Source organism: Schistocerca serialis, chromosome 2 (genome assembly GCF_023864345.2).
Source record: "Schistocerca serialis cubense isolate TAMUIC-IGC-003099 chromosome 2, iqSchSeri2.2, whole genome shotgun sequence".
In the NCBI taxonomy this organism is placed as follows: Eukaryota; Metazoa; Arthropoda; class Insecta; order Orthoptera; family Acrididae; genus Schistocerca; species Schistocerca serialis.
In genome coordinates this window covers 990,032,937-990,054,084 of record NC_064639.1, presented here as the reverse complement: position 1 = coordinate 990,054,084, position 21,148 = coordinate 990,032,937, and the positions used below count along the sequence as shown (strand labels likewise).

Below are 21,148 nucleotides of genomic sequence, written 5' to 3'. Positions count from 1 at the left end.
TTCTCCTTCTCACGCACAATCCCACTTGGACAGATGGCACGTTTCCAGGACGCTGGCGTGAAACTACTGTCATACCCATACGTAAGCCCTGTAAGAACAAACATCTTCCTTCTAGCTACCATCCCATTTCTCTCACCAGCTCGAGTCTCGCAATTTACTAACCAATGAACAATGTGGATTTCATGCGCGCCACTCTGTAGTTGAGCGTCAAGTGACTTTGTCAACCCATGACATGAACGGTTTTCTGCGGGAATACCAGACTGAGGCCGCGTTTTTTGATTTAGAAAAAGCCTACGATATCTGCTCTAGGACTAGTATCCTCCATACTATACAAACCTGTGGGATCCAAGGTCGTCTGCCCCATTTTCTTCAGGAATTTTTAAAAGACAGAGTTTTCAAAGTGCATATGGTTTCGGCCTTGTCAGACCCCTTTAGCCAGGAGAACGGGGTACTCAAGACTCCATCCTGAGCGTCGTCCTCTTTTCTGTAGCCATTAAACGTATTACGGCCTGCTCCCACCAGATGTCTCCGGCTCTCTTTTCGTCGACGACTTCGCGATCTATTGCAGTTCTCCACGGACTTCTCTCCTTTGGCGGCGTCTTCAGCGATGACTATATCTTCTTTAGTCGTGGACCATCGACAGTGGCTTTCGTTTTTCCACTGACAAAACCGTCTGTATGAATTTCTGGCGGCGCAATGGATTTCTTCCACCCTCGAGCCTGTTGCTCTTCCGTTCGCCGAAAATACTAATTCCTGGAGTTCGTGTTTTATAGGAAACTTTCTTAGTCTTCCCAAAGGTCTTACCTGGGATCACGCTGTTCCCGGTCACTCAATGTCTACGTGTCATAAGCGGTATTTTTTATGTAGTTGATCGGACTAGACTCCTCCGTTTGTACCGATCTCTTGTATGTTCTAAACTAGACTATGGATGTTTAGTTTATTCCATATTACGCCATCTTAACGTAATCCAACATCGTGGAAGATGTTCGGCCACTGTTGGTTGAGAGTCTCTATGCAGAAGCCGACGAACTACCACTGTCGTACCGGCGTGGTGTCCTCCTCGGCGGCTACCCATGCCATTTGTCTTTCATGCTCTGCCACCCATCCCATGCCCTCTGTTTCAATGACTCTCTTCGCACCAGTACGGGGAGCGCACTTCTTCTCTGTTACCTACCAAAGTCCGCTTTTGACTATTACTTTGACAGCTTAGCTACGTTTCCTGTCACGTTCCCAATGGGTGTGAACCATTCATCGACTTAGCTTCTTTCGGCGTCCCGTATTCATCTTGGACTCCATCTGCTTCCCAAGGGCACTACTCCAGAGTCAATCTATCGCTGTAAGTTTCTCGACCTTCGCACGCAACTTAGCGACAGCACCTTCATGTAGACTGATGGCAATAAGAACGACTGTGATTTCGGGAGTGCCTTCGTCATTAGTACAGACCATTTTCGGTATTGTCTTCCAGAACACTCATCGATTTTTACAGCAGAGCTCTTCGCCCTCTAACAGGCCACCCAGTACACCCGGCGACACAGACATTTTAAATTTCTCATTTGTTCCGATTCTCTCAATGGCCTTTAGAGCGCCTGCTTGTTGTACACATTGCATCCCCTAGCATAACGGGTCCAAGAAAGCTTCCACTTTCTTCCTGTTTAGGGAGCCACCAGGATGTTCATGTGACTTCCTGGTCAAATTGGTCTGATGGGAAATGAGGATGCTGACACTGCTGGCAAGGCTGCATCCGCCTACTTCGCCCTGCTGTTCCATTCCTTCTTACGAGCTCCATGTTTCCGGCTGTCGGCAGGTAGTGTCACTTCACCTCTGGTCTTCTCTTCAGGGAAACAAGCTCTGGAGAATTAAACCTCTCCCAACGGCTTGGAATACCCCTGTCGGCCCTCTCGTCGCGAGGAGGTCATTTTAGCTCGGTTGCGTATTGGGTTCATTTTGGCCATCGCCAATTGTTACTAGGTGATCCCTAACACTTTGTACTCATTGTCGTCAGTCTTTGAGGGTTCGCCATTTTCTTATCCAATGCCGTTTTTCTTAACTGCTTACGTTCCAGTGCATTTTTATTGCCTGAGGTATCGGCCATTTTAGCGAACGACACGTCGGCTACCGACCGCGTCTTATTTTTTATCCGTCGTAGCAGTATGGCCAAAGACACTTAATCTTTGGTTCTGGAACTCCGCTGTCTCTATGCCGTATTTTGTGGACCTTGCTCCAAGAGGAAGCCCTTGTTTTATCTCTCTTCCTTTCTATCGGTTGGGATGAACGTATAGTGACTTTCAACGTCTTTTACCTCTTGATGTTCTAGGGCCATGACATGGGCTGTCATGACCTTAGTTGCTTTTTCGTCCTAATGCAAAACCAAAAACAATTCTCCATTGACAGTGATTGAGAACTGTGTGTGTTACCAAATTATAGCTTCATCTTTCACAATTTAAGAACACAACAGATTATCAGTACATCATCAAGTGTTTACATATAAAGAACTGAAATGTCCCACAGCTGACGGAAACAATATGGAAACAATCATTCATCCCGTCATCTCTTCATTGGACTTAGAGAGCTTGAATAAATTGTACGTTCTCCCTTAGTATGTATCACTGCGTGACACCTGCGTGGCGAGCTCCATATAATTCTAAGAAGTTCACCCTGTGGTATCCGTTCCCATTCTTCAACGACGTCCCATGAGAGTTCTTGGGCACTGTGGTGGAACAGGGCGACCACGAACCCGACTGTCAAGCACGTCATCCACATGATAGGGTTTAGGTCGAGACTCACCGCCGGCCTTTCCATTACATCAATGTTCAGGCTTCAGAAGATATCCTTACTAAAGCCAGCCACATAGTCACTGGCATTGGAAGGAAGTCAGGGCCACTACACCATCCAAAAGGATCTTTTCGATGTACCGTCTGGACATGGACATGGACATGGACATGGACAAGCCGGCCGGGGTGGCCGATCGGTTCTAGGCGCTACAGTCTGGAACCGCGCGACCGCTACGGTCGCAGGTTCGAATCCTGCCTCGGGAATGGATGAATGGATGTGTGTATGTCCTTAGGTTAGTTAGGTTTAAGTAGTTCTAAGTTCTAGGGGACTGATGACCACTGCAGTTGAGTCCTATAGTGCTCAGAGCCATTTTTGAACAACGACAAAATCCGTATGGTTGTCAAAACTGGAGCCTCCCGCCATCAACACAGCCATCACCTTGCGTCAGAGGATGTCTGGACTTGGCTATGAATAACACGTTTTTCCAGTGATGAAGTTGCCAGGTGATGTGGGAACGGCAGAACTGAAGGCGAGCTGCAAGGTGTTGTCATGTCAAGCATGATACTCGACGCGGTCGTATGGGTCGTAAGGTTGTTTCTCGTAACCTATCGAATCTGAGCAACGTACGCCATACATACTAACATTTCTAAAGATGGTGTAAGCTCGCAGACTATAATGTTTCACACTCTTCCCAAAGAATTTCGATAGGTTCCGAAAGATTTAGGAAATAACTTCAGTAAGTTATAAGCAACTTGAATTATCGAAATCTGCTATAATGTACCATTACTCTATTGTGAGTTACGGACTATTGTCTAACGAACAAAACATGGGTTGTATGGAATATTAGTCCTGCTTTTCCCATGTATTGAAGAGGTTCACCAAACAGAAAACAGCACGTTGTTCTTAGTGGCGAGAAACTTTGACCTGGTGAATAATGTCAGAAGTTGCGTATGGATGATGCTGTTGTATTCAGGGCGTCCCAGAAAGGTCGCGACAAACACCGAGGGTTTGTAGAGAGTATCCTGAGGAACAAACTGAGGATAGAAACCCGCCAGGAAGCGTCATCCAACGACGCTACACAGCGTCAGAGCTATAGGCGCTGGCGCCTGCCAATAGAACATAACTTCGGCAGCAAACATGACTATGTACGCTGACACACCGTAGGCATAAGTCTCCCAATGTTGTTTATTATCCAGTGATCGCGAGTGATAGCCATGATCGCCAGAGGAGGAGATGAAGCTAGCTGCTGCGTACACAGGTCTTACCTATTACGAATGCAATGCTCTGTTGCACCGGTGGACGACGATTTCAGACGTGAGTTTGCAACCGCAGTTTATTTTTCTCCATTGTTCTTCGATATACAGGAAAAAAGTGAAATGCAGATAGAAACCCACTTCCGAAACCATCATCCACCAAGGCGACAGAGCATTGTACTCATAGTAAGCAAGACCTGTCTACGCAGCAGATAGCTCCATTTCCTTCACCGGCGATGGTGGCAACCACTCGTAGTCAGTGAATAATAAGCAACATTGCGAGACGTTCCGCCTACGGGGAGTCAGCATACAAAGTCACATTAACTGACGAATGGGTGGCCTACCGGCAGACGCCGGCGCCCATAACTCTGACACTCTGTAGTGACGTTGGATGGCGTTTCAGGACATGGGTTTCTATCATCGATTTGTTCCTCAGAACATGCTCTACAATCCCTCGAAGTCGGTCGCAACATTTTTGGAACACCCTTTATAAAGAATCCACAACTCTAGAAAACTGTAACAATATGCAGGAACATCTGCAAACGATGGTTTCTTGGTGCAGCATTTGGCAGTTGACTCTTCAACATAACACATATAACGTACTACGTATAGATAGGCACGAAGACCCGTTGTTTTATGATTATGAGATTGCCAACTATCAATTGAAGCATCTATTAAATATCTTGCAGCAGTTTGAAGTGGAACACCCACATAAACTGAATCGTATGAAATGTGAGACGCCCAGCGTAACCCGCAGGACAGGACAGATACAAAAAATTGTGGAAAGGGGCCAAAATAAGGGGTTGTCAGTTACATTCGAACATGCAACTTTATTATTTGATCAAACATTACAAGAGCCCAAAAAAAATTTTAAACACACAGCTTTAATCTCTGGGACTTCATTACCGGCTGAAAGCCACTTTAATTTGAAAACGGCTGAAGGCCAATAACTTAAAACACCAGCATAATCATAAATTCAAATGGCAAGCCTTATCTTAAAACAATTCTTTATCTAGGATGAAGTAAACAAGTTAAATTCAAATCGGCTGAAGGCTGAACACATAAAACTCCAAAACATTAAAACTTTGTTTTTTAAATAACAAAGTCCTTACGTGAAACAATTCTTTAATTTAGGCTGAAGGCCTTAAGAACAAACAACTGAAAGTCAATCCGGCTGAAGGCTAAGACTTAAAAATTGAGTTTTTTTAATGCCAAAGGGCTTTCGTGAAACAGCAGTTTAAACTAGGCTGAAGGCCTTAGGGGTAAAATTAATTTACAACACAAAACCGGCTAGAAGCCATACAAATACCAACAATAAGAACAAATTTAAAAAAAGGCAGTCCACACCAGGGCGCGCAGATGTTCTAGGGTCGGCCTGTAATTCAAACACTAATGCTCGCTTAGGTGAGACAGGCAGTCGGGCCAACCATTCACGATCCGACGACAACCCAACCGACCGACAGTCAACAGACCAATGATCAAGATCAGTTCCGGTCCATACTTGCACCAAAACTCTAACGATGCTAACAGCGGAGACTGGAAAAACAACCAGAACGGATCACAGATAACCCATAAGCGGCTGACGACCCAAATACACGTCGTCTAATCAGACGACCGACCAAACGGGCAAGCAGGGTAGTTTCCACTCAAACGTGTGCGTCGGCAATCGTCGGGCGAGTGATGGCTATGTTGTCCTTCCTCGCTACTCCACGCCAACCGACCAATTCAAAGCCAGTAAGTCGACAAGCTTTATATAACTTGTCCGTCAAACCACGCAAACTACACACAGTTTTACAAACACTTGCACGAAGAACTAGACAATGCTAACGGCAGTGACTGTACAATAACATGGACGAATCACGAGTCGGCACACACAGCCAACGCATAAGCGATCGCCGGCCAAATACACGTTGTCCGGCAAGACGACCGACCGACGACCAACCAAAGTCGTTCCCACTCCAATCATGTGTGTCGGCAACCGTCGGGCGAGTCATGGCGGTCCGGACCCTACTGCTGCCGCACCCCGACTAAACTTGTGCCGCGTGCCAACTCAAACACTGCCAGGTCCGAACTGACTGCTGGCACGTTCCAACTGACCGGTTGACACACGACGACCAGGAAGTAGTAGCAGTCCCGCAAAGATAATACTGCAAGGCTTATATCGATAAGCACTGCTGCTGCCGCTCACGGGCAGGCAAAGCAACAACTCAGGGACACCACTAATTGTAAATTAACATAACTAGGTGGCAGTACGGTAAAAAAAAACGTAAAATAAGAAATGGCACGAAAACTAGCCACGCACGGCTCAAAATGCATATGCCAGACTGAGGATGCTCAGCAAATACAGTCCAATCACGAAGGGGTAGCATACAAAACACTCAAGATTTGAGTATTGCTCATCAGTCTGTTACTCACATAAGATAGAAATAATAGAAGAAATAGAGAAAATCAAGGGAAGACCAGTGTCTTTCATTTTCAGAGTGCCCTCGTGACCGCCTCTCGCACTGTGTGCACGTAGACGTTCCTGAATTTCGCTCTCTTGCCTTGCAGCTCAGCTACACAACAGGAACTTTTGCCTCTGCGTCTGCTGCGTTTGGCTCCTGCTAAAGAGCAGAAATACTGTGCGTCCTCTGCCTGCATGTTCTGCATCTGGCTCTTTTGTATTCTGATCCTGCTCCAGAGCAGACGTGTTGCCTGCCTGTGTTCTCTTCCTACTATTGTGCTTGCACCCTAAGACTTATACTACGACTGCTGCATTTCTGTGAGATGAAACTGTTAGGGCAATTTGTGCACAACTAGTAAACTGCATGAGTTTTGAATGTTTAATCCGTTGTATAAGAATTATCTATTAATTTTTTTTGCTCCAAAAAAGGTAAATTTTTTACTTTTATATGAGCAACTGTTATTTGTATGATGAAACCCCGTGTGAAAGGAAATTTTAGTAAGAGAATCTACGACGCACAATATTTATTCTTGAGCACTGAATTCACTAGTGTTATGTTACAAGCATGTCATGCTAAGTCTTTTGTACTTGTGGGGATAGCTCTCAGAGCTTGCCAACAATGTGCTCTGTTTTACCTGCAATTTGGTGCATCGCTCTTTTCATGGTAACGTTTTGAGGGATGGGACAACGGCATTGTCGCAGTGGTAACACTGGTTCCCGTCAGATCACCGAAGTTAAGCGCTGTCGGGCTGGACTAACACTTGGATGGGTGACCAACTGGTCTGCCGAGTGCTGTTGGCAAGCGGGGTGCACTCAGCCTTTGTGAGCCCAACTGAGGAGCTACTTGACTTAGAAGTAGCGGCTCGGGTCTCGTAAACTGACGTACGGACGGGAGAGTTGTGTGCTGACCACATGCCCCTCCATATCCGCATCCAGTGACGCCTGTGGTCTGAGGATGACACGGTGGCCGGTCAGTAGCGTTGGGCCTTTCAAGGCCTGTTCGGATGGAGTTTTGATGGATGATAATTAAATTAATGGGAATCAAAATGAGTAGTTTTCAGTTCTAAGTTATTATTATTAACTTTTTTTCTGCAAGGATACGCACAAAACTACTACCAATTGCACAACCTCGACTCACGTCTTTCTTGCACGCTTCCCATTCTAGCTGCTCACCGACACACGTTACTACGGCTCAGTCTGGTTAAATGGGAAAGAAAGGAAAGGGAAAGCACACTTTTCTAATATGGATGAGAATTGGATAAATGTCCTAATCTTCTCTTCCCTGCCTCTGTACGTCTCCTCTCCCCCTCTCTCTATCCGTCTCTTCCTTCTCCCCCTCCCTCTGTCCTTCTTCGCCTTCCCATCTCCTCCTGTCCCCCCCTCTCCCCCTCTCTCTACCCATTACCTACTCTCACCATTCTCCCATCTTCTCCTCCTCCTATCACCACCGTCTCCTGTCCCATCTCTCTCCTTCTATACTGTTGTTGCCTAATCACGTTTCCCCTTTATATATTACATACTTATTTACATATTTCATACTTTAAAAATAGGTATATGAAAACACAAGGAGTATTCGAATGCAATGTTGTGTCAAAATTTGAAAGCAATCGGTGAAGAATTTTCGAAGCTTTACGATTTTGTTCAAAAGAACAAATTTTATTGCTGACCCCTGTGATTATTACATATAAATTTATATATTATATATGGCGCTCAATTAGGCATATAAAACACGCATATTCGAAAGCAACGTTGCGTCAATGTTTCAAAGCAGTGGGTGCAGAAGTTACGGCCAATTAAGATTCTGAACGCACAAACATTTACGTTTTTATTTATGGGTTGTAAATGTTCGTTTGTACAAAGTCGCGAATGTCCGTAAGTTCTTGACCTTAAGCTTTGAAATTTTGACACAACGTAGCATTCGAATACGAGTGTTATTTTATATACTTGCTGGAGGACCTTAGAATATACGAGGGTTGTCCGGAAGTAACTTCCAATCGGTCGCGAAATGGAAACCACAGTGAAAACCAGAAACGTTTCATTTGCAACAGTTAGGTACACCTTCCACCTACTTCTCTACATAGTCGCCGCTCCAACTTCGAGTTTTGTCGTAGTGTTGTATCAACTTTCCAATATCCTCGTCATAGAAAGCAGCCACCTGTTCTTTCGGCCAGTTATCTGCACTGGTCTGCAGTTCGTTGTCTGTGGATAAATGTTGTCGTCATAGCCAGTGGTTCTTATGAGCAGAAATAAGACTCAGGGGGAGCCAATTAGGGACTGCCGACCTGCGTGGCCGAGCGGTTCTAGGCGCTTCAGTCTGGAACCGCGCGACCGCTACAGTTGCAGGTTCGAATCCTGCCTCGGGCATGGATGTGTGTGACGTCTTTAGGTTAGTTAGGTTTAAGTAGTTCTAAGTTCTAGGGGACTGATGACCTCAGATGTTAAGTCCCATAGTACTCAGAGCCATTTTGAGCCAATTAGGGACTGTATTGTGGCTGATCAAACACTTCTCATCGGAAACGCTGCAAGAGCGTCTTCATTGCCCCTGCATTGTGTAGCATGAAGAAGGAACTGCTCGACAGTTATGTTATGTGGGTTGCATGACACAGGCGAAATCTGGAACCAGGCCCTCTTACATGGCGGGAGACGCTATTCCGTACGCAACTTTACATGCTCACTGTTCACTCAAAACTGAAAAGAGCGATGCGACATGATCGACGGGCATGCTAGAGACACTGCCCAACACAAATGTGCAAAGCTTTACCGGATTTTCCGAGTGGTTTTCATTTCGCGACCGATCGGAACTTATTCTCTGGACAAGTCTCGTATACAAATATATGTATTATATGTATTACATTTTCATTTACTGTCTCGCACGGCGCTCCATTGGGTATATAAAAACTCGCGCAAATTCGAATGCAACGTTGTAACAAAATTTCAACGGAACTGGTGAAGAAATTTAGGAGATTTAAAATTTTTTACATACTAACAAGAGGTTTTTGATTTTTTTATCCACCAAAGCTGACCCCTTAAAACTAGTTTTCTTCTGCACCTATAGAGTGGCGGAGTCATTGTTCCCAGTATTATCAGCAGTGCTGAAAGCCTTCAACTGGTAGGGCCTTTAACACGTCGGTCACTTCTTTTGAATGTTCTCCAGAGAGCAAAAATGACGATCTTTTAGGATGTTTTTCAGTTTCGGGAAAAGGAAAAAGTCACATAACTCAGTTCAGGTGAATAGTGGGGTGTGGAACAATAGGAATGCCCTTTGAGGTCAAAAATTCCGTGATGGAAGTGACTCAGTCGCAGGACAAAATTTGATGTACGATGAAATTGTTTAACAGGTCACTCCCATCCTTATATTACAAGAGCAAGCACACGTTTGACATTTTCTTCGCTTTTTGAATTTGAAGATTTCCGTGAGAGTAGTTCATCTTCAACGTGTTCTCGGCCTTCAAAAAATTACTTTTGAAGCGAAAATTTGTGCTCTTGATAAGGAATGTTCCCCATAGACCTGCTTCAACTTTTCGAAGGTCATACTCGTGAATTCTCCAAGTCTAACACACCGCTACATTGCATAACGTTGCTCTGAATTTCACTGTTCCGTTTTCCTAACACACACACCAAAAACACAGCTTCACTGATGGAGCTCTAAAGACTCACGTGATGACTGTACACATCTGAAACTACGACTGAGCATCTGGAAGGAATGAACACACCGTTTTACACAATTAGAACAACACAGCGTTGCCAGTTCACTCTCATTGTTGTCAGTCTCGTTACTTTTGGCTCAGAAAAAGACCGAGATAATTTAGGGACAGATTCCTTATAAGGAAACAAGTAAAAAATATCTAGCAAGTATGAGCTCTAAAACATATATCTTAAGAGGTATAAGCACTTGCTCATTTTCGATACTATGGAACAGATCTCTTCTAATGCAAGGTCTTTGCTTTCCATAGTTTTGGAGGAGGAAGTATTGACCAAAACAAGAAAAAATGTTGCTAAAACCCATACATCAAGAACTATGAGTACTAGTTCATATTCGCTAGAGTAAAACATCTTTTCTACTAAGCAAGTGCTCATAACTCTTACTCTTAAGATACGCGTTTCAAAGCCAATGTTTACCAGGCATTACTTTTTTGTTTGATTCAAGGAACCCTTTACCTAAAGTTTGTCGGTGGCCTTTTTTTTTCGACCATCCTATATGTATATACAAATCCATAATGGGGAATAACTCTGGATAGGTACGAGATACGGCAAAATGTTTCAAATAAAAGTTGTAGATGTGAGATAAAAATCACGATAATTCAAATTTGTACTTAAAATCTCTCTTCGCTCTTTCGAAATCTGAAGTCATAAATAGAGGTTTCCATGAAAAAAAAAAAAACTCAACTTTTGGATGACCCTCGATAATTACGTTTAAGATCATGGTTATTATATAAGAAACTATCCCAATCGAGGCTGATACTTTCTTATATATTAGATTATCACGATTGCTGACTGTGCTGCAATGATGAAAGTACAAAAACCATGGTTACTGATAATGATGCAGGACCCCTCATGCTCCTTCCAGTTTGTACCTAACACTGTATTTTGCTGTATTCTTCATCTATTCCAAGTTAATCCCTGCTAGAACAAAAAAATATTTGTTTATTTGACCTTTGTTGAACCTTACCATGACCTTGAATATTTTATTACTTTATAAGTAAAATTTATCGCACTTTTCAAACCTTAAATCAAATATAACGTTCCCGTTTTTAAAAAAATTCACTTTAAGCTTCCAAATCACCTTGAAAATCACGTTCACAGTCACGGCCATTAGCTAAGAGTGATCTCTGCGTCGAATTATTCAGCAATAGGGGTTAAAAAGGTTCACCCTATATGGGTTGCCATTCAAGAAAAATCTCGTTAATCTCCAAATCACACACACACATGAGGAAAAATATGTCGAGGACCGCATGTTGCTATGCGTAACACGTGACGCACCGTTGTTCATTTCGTTCTCCTCGGTGTACTGTGTATGTAAAACAAAAACACCTGTTAACCACTGAACGAGACACCGACGAGCCTCACGATCACGGCGTGTCGTTCACCCATAGATACAACACATGACACATCCATGAGCTGATATGTATCGGCCAGCGTTTGAAAGATACAAGGGAGAACAAATCCCATCGTAATATATGTGAAATTGTATCAGAACTTGTGAATCACACGTTGCCGGCAGTAACGGAGTGTACAGTCCCATATCAGGGAATGTGTGTCCTGTAAGCGAAAAGAGTAGTCAAAAACGGAAGTAAAATCGCGGCGTGCTTGAGGTGTTCACAACACCTCTGCGCTGCTCACTCTGCCCGTTACTAGCCGTGTCGACAGCTGCTAACGGCCGCGTCGCAGTGTTACTACAGTACCATGGCAAGTTTCAGAAACGAGGAATACGCCGACATCCACCTCACCTACGGGCTTGCAGATGGAAGAGTTGACGTTGCAAGGCAACTGTATCACGAGAGGTTTCCTAGCCGGCGCCTTCCATCCTCAAAAACGTTTTACTCTGTGGACCGACGTTTGAGGGAGTATGGTTCATGTGTAGCACCTCCAGTGTGGATGACGAAGAAAAAGTGTTACAAACTGTTGCGGAGGACCGAACAATAAGCACCAGGTCTCTCGCCCCTGCGATCGGAATGCCACAATCTACTGTTATGCGAGTACTCCATAGAAACCATTACCATCCCTTTGGCATTCAGAAGGTACAGGCATTATTGCTGGAAGACTTTCAGAGGAGGCTGGACTTCTGCAACTTCATTCTACGGCGTCAGACCCACGACCACCATTTTTCACGAAAAATACTGTTCACTGACGAAGCCTCTTTCACGAAGGAGGGTATAGTGAATTCGCATAATTGGCACCAGTGGGCGGAAGAAAACCCCCACAGCACAGTGATGCGAGGGTACCAACAACGATGCGGTGTCAGTATCTGGTGTGGTATTATTGATCACCATCTCATAGGGCCAGATGTGCTACCACAAAGGCTTACAGGAGAGAGGTATCTGCGTTTCCTGGATTGTTGAAAGACATTAGTTTGTCCTATCGTATGAACCTGTGGTGTCCGCAGCTCGTGGTCGTGCGGTAGCGTTCTCGCTTCCCACGTCCGGGTTCCCGGGTTCGATTCCCGGCGGGGTCAGGGATTTTCTCTGCCTCGTGATGACTGGGTGTTGTGTGACGTCCTTAGGTTAGTTAGGTTTAAGTAGTTCTAAGTTCTACGGGACTGATGACCATAGATGTTAAGTCCAATAGTGCTCAGAGCCATTTGAACCATTTTTTGAACCTGTGGTACATGCATGGTGGTGCCCCCGCTCACTTACGCGGCACAGTGCGACGCCACCTGGACAATGTCATCCCTTCGAAATGGATCGGTCGCGGGGGTCCTGTAGAATGGCCAGCAGGATCGCCAGACCTGAATCCACTGGATTTCTTTTTGTAGGGCCATCTGAAATCTGTGATTCATGAAGGAAAGGTTGTTGATGTCAACACTCTTCAACAGAGAAGACAACAGGCCTGCGGTAATATGCAAAGAGATACAAATATGTCGGACCGTATTCAGCAATCCTTCCTGCGAAGGGTTCAACTTTGCCACACACATCGTGGCCGTCATTTCGAACAGTACTTATAACCACCTCTGCAGCTTCTGGTCACGTGTTTCTACGTTAGTTTCATTTGTACAGCTGTATTGTATTCGTTTATATTAACTGCCACGTACCTGTGTAATTGTATTTTGTATTCTTCATCCATGTACTCGTTTCTTAAAACTAAGTCTGGGACACAAAAACCAAATTATTAAACAGGCATGTACAGTAGTGCAGCCGCTCCTCACGTTCCTTTCCCTATGCTAACTATCCACGATACATAATACCGGCCAGCGTAATTGGTATGAGGTAGATGTGGGGCTTGTCGCCGCGCGGGATTAGCCGAGCGGTCTGTCACTGCAGTCATGGACTGTGCGGCTGGTCCCGGCGGAGGTTCGAGTCCTCCCTTGGGCATGGGTGTGTGTGTGTGTGTGTGTGTGTGTGTATGTGTGTGTGTGTGTGTGTGTGTGTGTTTGTCCTTAGGATAATTTAGGTTGTGTGTAAGCTTAGGGACTGATGACCTTAGCAGTTAAGTCCCATAAGATTTGACACACATTTGAACAATTTTTGGGGCTTGTCATTGCTGGCAGTGTCACGCAGACCGTCGCTTGACGCCGCATGCCTCGCCTTCTCATGGGCGGGTAGACAACCTACAACACTCGCAAGTTGTGCCCTGTTGCCGATCTGTCCCCTTGGCCAATGTCGGCGCACAAATAGGGTGTTCGGGGAGGAACGTTTAATATTTTACACAGTGATAGTGTAAGTAATTCTGAACCAAAAATGTTATATGAACGTAGATCCGCAAATGCTTCGTTAGGGAGGTATGGGTATAGAAAGGAACTATAATTCTGCAAAATTTATGTGCACAACGTGAATGTATACGTAGTACAACTGGACTGTAACTTGATTTTCTTGAAAACAATGTTACAGAGAAGTACAATTAAGTTACACATTTTTACATAATGTTTATTTACTTGGAATTTTGTACATAATGCATTACAACATTTATGTTACATGTATTCAGTTGAAAAAGACGTACCACATCTTTTAGAAACGGCTTTAACACTTATCGTACAGATGTTGTACAGTTCTCAGAACAGGTTTGAATATCCCAACAAGAAAGTCAATGCACTTTTGCCCTCTAGCGATAACATGTGGCGTTGCTTGTTCAATTGCCTGTGGTTGGTTCCTAATCAGTTCAGCAGCGTCCATGATGCAACGAAGCAGTTCATTTCGTGTATTTACCTTCACTTTGTGCACCTCTGATCTCATTCAATCCCATAAACATAAATCTAAAGGTATAAGGTCAGGTGATCTTGGAAGCCAGTTAATAGCACCGCCATGGCCAATCCATAGATTAGGGTAGGTACGGTTGAGTTGGCCCTACACACTATTGTAATATGTGGAGGGGCACCGTCACGTTGAAAGTACATTCCAGTTCGCCTAGCTAAAGGAAGGTCTTCCAATAGTTCCACAAATGAATTTTCCAAAAAATGCAGGTACCTCTCTTCCGTCAATCGCTGATTGATAATAAATTGACCTATCAAAAGATTACCGATCATGCCACAGTATGTATCGATGATTATTGTGTGTGTTGTTTATTCTATGTCGCGAAAACTGGGCTTCTTCAATGAATAGTATATATGGAATGACTAATCTCAATTACCCAGTGACAGAAATGAAGTCGTTGGGCATTGTCGTCAACGTGGAGGTCTTGGAAATGCTGTATGTGAAATGGATACGGCTTTTCCGCATGTAATGTTTCCAATACACGTATTTGTGGGACTTTCATACGCAGTGACATTCATCGTTTGCTCATACAGGGACTTCGCTCAGCACTTGCGATAATTTCTTCCCGTTCTTGCAAAGTTTGTTGACGTGCACGCTCAGACGAAAAATGTCTACTTGTAAGAGAGTGATAAACACTTTGGTAAACTCCCTGCGATCAGGTAATCGTCGAGTCGGAAAGCACCTGTGGTATTCTTCCCTTGCAGCGGTAGCACTACCGTCGCAGAAGCCATAAACATACACCATATCTACGAATTCCTTATTACTGTAGACGTTTAGAATTGTTACCAGCGCTTATACTAACACAGTTAACATCATACACTGCACAGTTAACCAATCCGTCGCCGGTACAATACACAGTGTGGCTTACACGGCACAACTGCGCAAACAACGGGTGATTGTACTACGTACATCATATGACCATATTACGTGGTACGTTGCATGGCATGTACCCGTGAATTTTTTGCGAGAAAACAACGTTACGGCCCAATTTTATTGCGTATACGTTCATCAGCTTTGCAGAATCAAAGTTCCTTTCAATACCCATACCTCCCAAACGAAGCATTTACAGACCTATGTTCATATAACATATTTTGTTCAGAATAACTTATATTATCACTGTTTAAAATATTGACCTTTCCTCCCCAAACACCCTGTATATAAAATGTTTTAATCTTCTGAGCTGTAACAAAAATCTGAGGTATCCAAGGATATGGTGATCTTACATACTTTCCCCATTAATACTAAAGAAAATTTGGCGAAATAGTTCGCGGGTGACCGCTGGATGTCAGTTTCCAACGAGCACATAGGTGGGAAAGTGCTCACATAACATTCGAAAGTTCGTGGATCTTGTTGGACACTACAACATCTTTAAGTTTAAGGATACCGACATTCTTGGGGGCTTTTATTTTGCCTCCCTTTTTATCAAGATCCCAACTCATGAATCCTTATTGGCCTAAAAATTTGACACAGAAAAGATCTACCTTTTTTCCATGTCTTGACATCGACAAACTTTCTTTTCGAAAGTGATTACGATGAGCGGACTGGAGGACTAGCCAGGGGATTGCACTTTCACACCTCGTCAGCATATATGGAACATTTCGAGGAGGAAGCGCTGAAATCATCCCAATGGAAACCACCCTGCTTTTTCCGTTATGTAAAGACTCCTTCATCACACAGACACACGGAAGAGATAAGTTCATCTACATCTACGTGATTACTCTGATATTCACAGTAAAGTGCCTGGCAGAGGGTTCAATGAACCAGCTTCAAGCTGTCTGTCTACCGTTCCACTCTAGAACGGCGAGGGGGAAAAAAGAGCACTTAAATTTTGCTGTGAGAGACCTGATTCTCTTATTTTATCATGATGATCATTTCTCCTTATGTAGGTGGGTGCCATCTGAATGTTTCCGAATCGGAGAAGAGAACTGGTGATTGAAATTTCATGAGAAGATTCCGTCGCAACGAAAGACGACTTTGTTTTAATTATTGCCACTCCACGTATCATGTCTGTGGCATTATCTTCTCTAGTTCGCGATAATACAAAACGAGCTGCCCTCTTTGAACTTTTTCGATGTCATCCATCTGTCCCACCTTAGTCGGATCCCACACTGCACAGCAATACTCAGAGTAGGGCGAACAAGCGCGGCGTAAGCAGTCTCTTTAGTAGACTTGTTTGCTCTACTCACAACAAGTACGTGATCGCTCCAATTTAGGTTATTTGTAATTGTAATCGCTAAGTATTTAACTGAATTTACAGCCTTCAGATTTGTGTGACTTATCGCGTAATCGAAATTTTGCGTATTTCTTTCAGTGCTCATGTGAATAACTTCACACTTTTCTTTATTCAGGGTCAGTTGCCCCTTTTCGCACCATTCAGATATCTTATCTAAATCATTTTGCAATTCCTTTTGGTCAGCTGATGACTTTACAAGACATTAAATGACAGCATCATCTGAAAACAATCTAATAGGGATACTCGATTTGTCTCCGACGTCGTTAATATAGATCAGAACAATAGAGGGCATATATCATTTCCTTGGGTAACGTTTGGTATTACTTCCGTTTTACTCGATGACTTTCTGTCTACTACTACTAACTGTGACCTTTTTGACAGGAAATCACGAATCCAGTCGCACAACTGAGGCGATGCTCCATAGGCACGCAGTTTGGTTAGAAGACGCTTGTGAGGAACGATGTCGAAAGCCTTCTGGAAATGTAAAAATATGGAATCAATTTGACATCCCCTGTCGATAGCAATCACTACTTCATGAGTATAAAGAGCTAGTTGTGTTTCAGAAGAACGATATTTTCTGCATCCGTGCTATGAGTCAGTAAATCGATTTCTTCGAGGTACTTCATAATGTTGGAAGACAGTATATGTTCCAAAACCCTACTGCGAATCGACTTTAGTGATATGGACCCGCAATTCAGCAGATAACTCCTAATTCCCTTGCTGAGTGTTGGTGTGAATTAAGCAATTTCCCACTCTTTAGGTACGGAATTTTCTGTGAGCTTGCGGTTGTATATAATTGCTAAATATGGAGCTATTGTATCAGCATACTTGAGAGGAACCTGACTGGTATACAATCCGGACCGGAGGCCTTGCCTTTATTAAGTCATTTAAGCTGCTTTGCTACACCGACGATATCTAATTCTATGTTTCTCGTCTCGGCAGTTGTTCTTGATTGGAATTCAGGAAAACCGTGTTTAATGACTCTGCTTTAGTGGCACTGTTGTGAGTGACTTCACCGTTGTTATTGCCCAGTGAAGGTATTGACTGATTCTTGACAATGGTGTGCTTTACGTATGACCAGAATCTTTTTGGATTTTCTGCTAGATTTCGAGACAGAGTTTCGTTTTGGAAGTTATTAAAAGTATCTCGCATTGAAATACGCACTACATTACGAACTTCTGCAAAACTTAGCCAATCTTGGGGATTTTGCGTTCTTTTAAATTTGGCATGCTTTTTAATTGCTTCGGCAACAGCAATCTGACCCGTTTTGTGTACCATGCGGGATCAGTACCATCACTTATTAATTTACGTGGTATATATCAATCAATTGCCGTCGATACTATCTCTTTGAAATGATTCCATATCTTTTCTAAGCTTACATGCACACATCGGAAGGAGTGAAAACTGTCTCTTGAAAAGGCGTTAAGAGCATTTTTATCAACTTTTTAAAATAGATATACTTTGCGTTGCTTTTTGATGGTTATAGATATTACGGTATTCAACCTAGCAGCAACTGCCTTGTGGTCGCTAATCCCTTTATTCGTCACGATACTCCCTGTTTGTCAAAAGAATGGATCAAATGGCTCTGAGCACTATGGGACTTAACATCTGAGGTCATCAGTCCCCTAGAACTTAGAACTACTTAAACCTAAGTAACCTAAGGATATCACACACATCCATGCCCGAGGCAGGATTCGAACCTGTGACCGTGGCGGTCGCGCGGTTCCAGGCTGAAGCACCTAGAACTGCTCGGCCACATCGGCCGGCGTTTGACATTGTGTCAGTCGTTAAGGGCGATCTGAAGGTTGTCATTCCCGAGGACATCAGCACAATAAGTTGAGTATTTTAATTATGTGGTATGTTGTTTGTGACACGCTGCTGTTCCCTGCCACGTTTGTAACCTTTCCTGTTTGAGTTCTCATGTACTGATTGACGGGAAGCAAGTCGTTGTGTCGGTCGGTCACTGGCTGTCCCCTGGTTGGGTTCCGGCGGATCAAGTGTAGCTGGGCTCACCACCTGTCTCGCCTAAGTGAACGAGGGCAGAACGACCTCCCTGGAGGCCTTCAGAGTGCCACCGGTGTTTAATTATCTGTTGTCGGCTATTTTTAATTTTAGTCTATTTTAAATTTTAGGCTTATGATTATTTGTTTTGGTTCTTAAAATTTTGCAAAATTCTTTAATTTATCTTTCAACCTCAAACATTGCGGATTTCTGCCTTTAAAAGATTATGGTAAAATATTTTAAAATTTTGGAATTTAATTGTGGCCCTCATCCATTTGTGTTGCACTTTGCGTACGTTGTTTTAGAATTATTTTATTGCTACCTTAATTGGATTTTTATCTTGTTAAGATTTCTTGTTGGAGGCCTTGTTGGAGCCGTGAAAGAACTGCACCCGCTAAAGAGTTGGCAATGTGCTGTTTTGATTGTAAAGGTTATTAAATTACAATAAATGACAGTTAGAAGCAGAAACTGACCTCTACTCTTGGCCCTTGCCACAATCCTATTACCTGTTCTGCCCAGCGGGTATAGCGGGCGTATCAGGTCGTTTACGTCTTTTCTTTGCCAGTAAAAGTATCAAAAGTGAAGCCCCAACCCGAGGCACTGCTTCGCAATCTCTTCCTTCGCGCACAGAACTACGACAGAAAAATAACGAGGAGAGCTTTCTCTCCGATGCCACTAACACTCTCACCCTGGTTTGTGTAAACGCTTCGAATGGTTCAAATGGCTCTGAGAGCTATGGGACTTAACAACTGAGGTCATCAGTCCCCTAGAACTTAGAACTACTTAAACTTAACTAACCTAAAGACATCATACACCTCCATGCCCGAAGCAGGATTCGAACCTAGACCGTAGCGGTCGCGCGGTTCCAGACTGAAGCGCCTAAAACCGCTCGGCCACTGCTGCCGGTTAAACCCTTCCGACACTTGCTCTAGCAAGACTCTCAGACACTTACAGAGAGTATTCGCAGGTAACTATTAACAGTAACTGTCAGCGAAATTTCGCACCTAAACAATACCGCGAGTACTCTCAGAGCGCCAAATTCTAGGAGAGCAACAGTCTTTCACGTGTATCCCAGCCCTTATACCGAACGTCTCTCAAAGGACCGCTTGTTCTCTCTACACGAAGTTTTGGGACTGTAGGAGAGACGCGTTGTTTTGCTGATGTGCGGCACCGCTGCCATCGCAGCGTCCCGGGAGCCGCTAGCTGGCGTCGCAGCACGCGGCTCCGCATCGCGGCACCACGTAACCGGTCGGCCTTAATGCGGGCGTCGCCACGCGTCGTGGAGGGACGCGGCGCTGCGCGAGGCGAGGCGAGGCGCCTGCATGATTGATCGCTGGTTTCGCAGCCAAGAGTGGCGCCGCGAGGCACTCACAGCCGCAGTCACGGCACTGGCGGCAGACTCTAATTGCCGCCACAGCACGGCGCTAATGCGGCAGCAATCTGAGGCACACACCCTGCCACGAGCGCCTCCCGCTGCAGATTACTAACAACGCAGCTGGGCAGGAGAGCCGTAAAAAATAAAATTGAAAAAAAATCACCAGCTAGTATAAAAGACGACGTGCGTATGATCGGTAAGAACCAATAAGTGGGATTCTGAATGTTCAGATACAGAGGTTGGACAAAAATACGCTACTGGCCATTAAAATTCCTACACCACGAAGATGACGTGCTACAGAACCGACAGGAAGAAGATGCTGTGATATGCAAATTATTAGCTTTTCAGAGTATTCACACAAGGTGGGGTCGGTGACGACACCTACAACGTGCTGACATGAGGAAAGTTTCCAACCGATTTCTCATACACAAACAGCAGTTGACCAGTCTTGCCTGGTGAAACGTTGTTGTGATGCCTCGTGTAAGGAAGAGAAATGCGTACCATCACGTTTCCGACTTTGATAAAGGTCGGATTGTAGCCTATCGCGATTGAGGTTTATCATATCGCGACATTGCTGCTCGCGTTGGTCGAGATCCAATTACTGTTAGCAGAATATGGAATCGGTGAGTTCAGGAGGGTAATACGGAACGCCGTGCTGGATCCCAACGGCCTCGTATCACTAGCAGTCGAGATGACAGGCATCTTATCCGCATGGCTGTAACGAACCGTGTGAAACGTCCCCTTTGAACAATTGTACAGGACTGTGCTTATATTGACACACAATATTTTTAGCGCAACGCAATCTGACTTTCAAAAATCCCTACAAAAGGATGGCCCTGACTAACATTAACCTATACGTTTCACAAATCACTTACCTCACAAAAATCTTGGTTACTCGAACTACTGCAATACAGCTGCGCCACTACTGCCCGCTAAATAAAAGATTCAAACTACGGAAGACACTAACTACTGATAGGGATAGTTAGCAAATGAAAGATATTAATAGAGAACAAACAATGTGTTTACCTTAATAGTCATAATATATATGGCGTTTCATGACAAATTACAAAACTCCACCATCTCTCTCCCCACATCCACCACTGCTGGCGGCTCACCTCCAACTGCGCAACGCTACGCGCTGTTCACATCCAGCTGCCGCTGCCCAAC

General features: G+C 44.2%; 1 pseudogene; it reads left to right on the top strand.

The window, feature by feature from the left end:
* The first annotated feature begins 7,151 nt into the window (after positions 1–7,151).
* LOC126459237 (5S ribosomal RNA) lies at positions 7,152–7,269 on the top strand (annotated as a pseudogene).
* Positions 7,270–21,148: the final 13,879 nt, after the last annotated feature.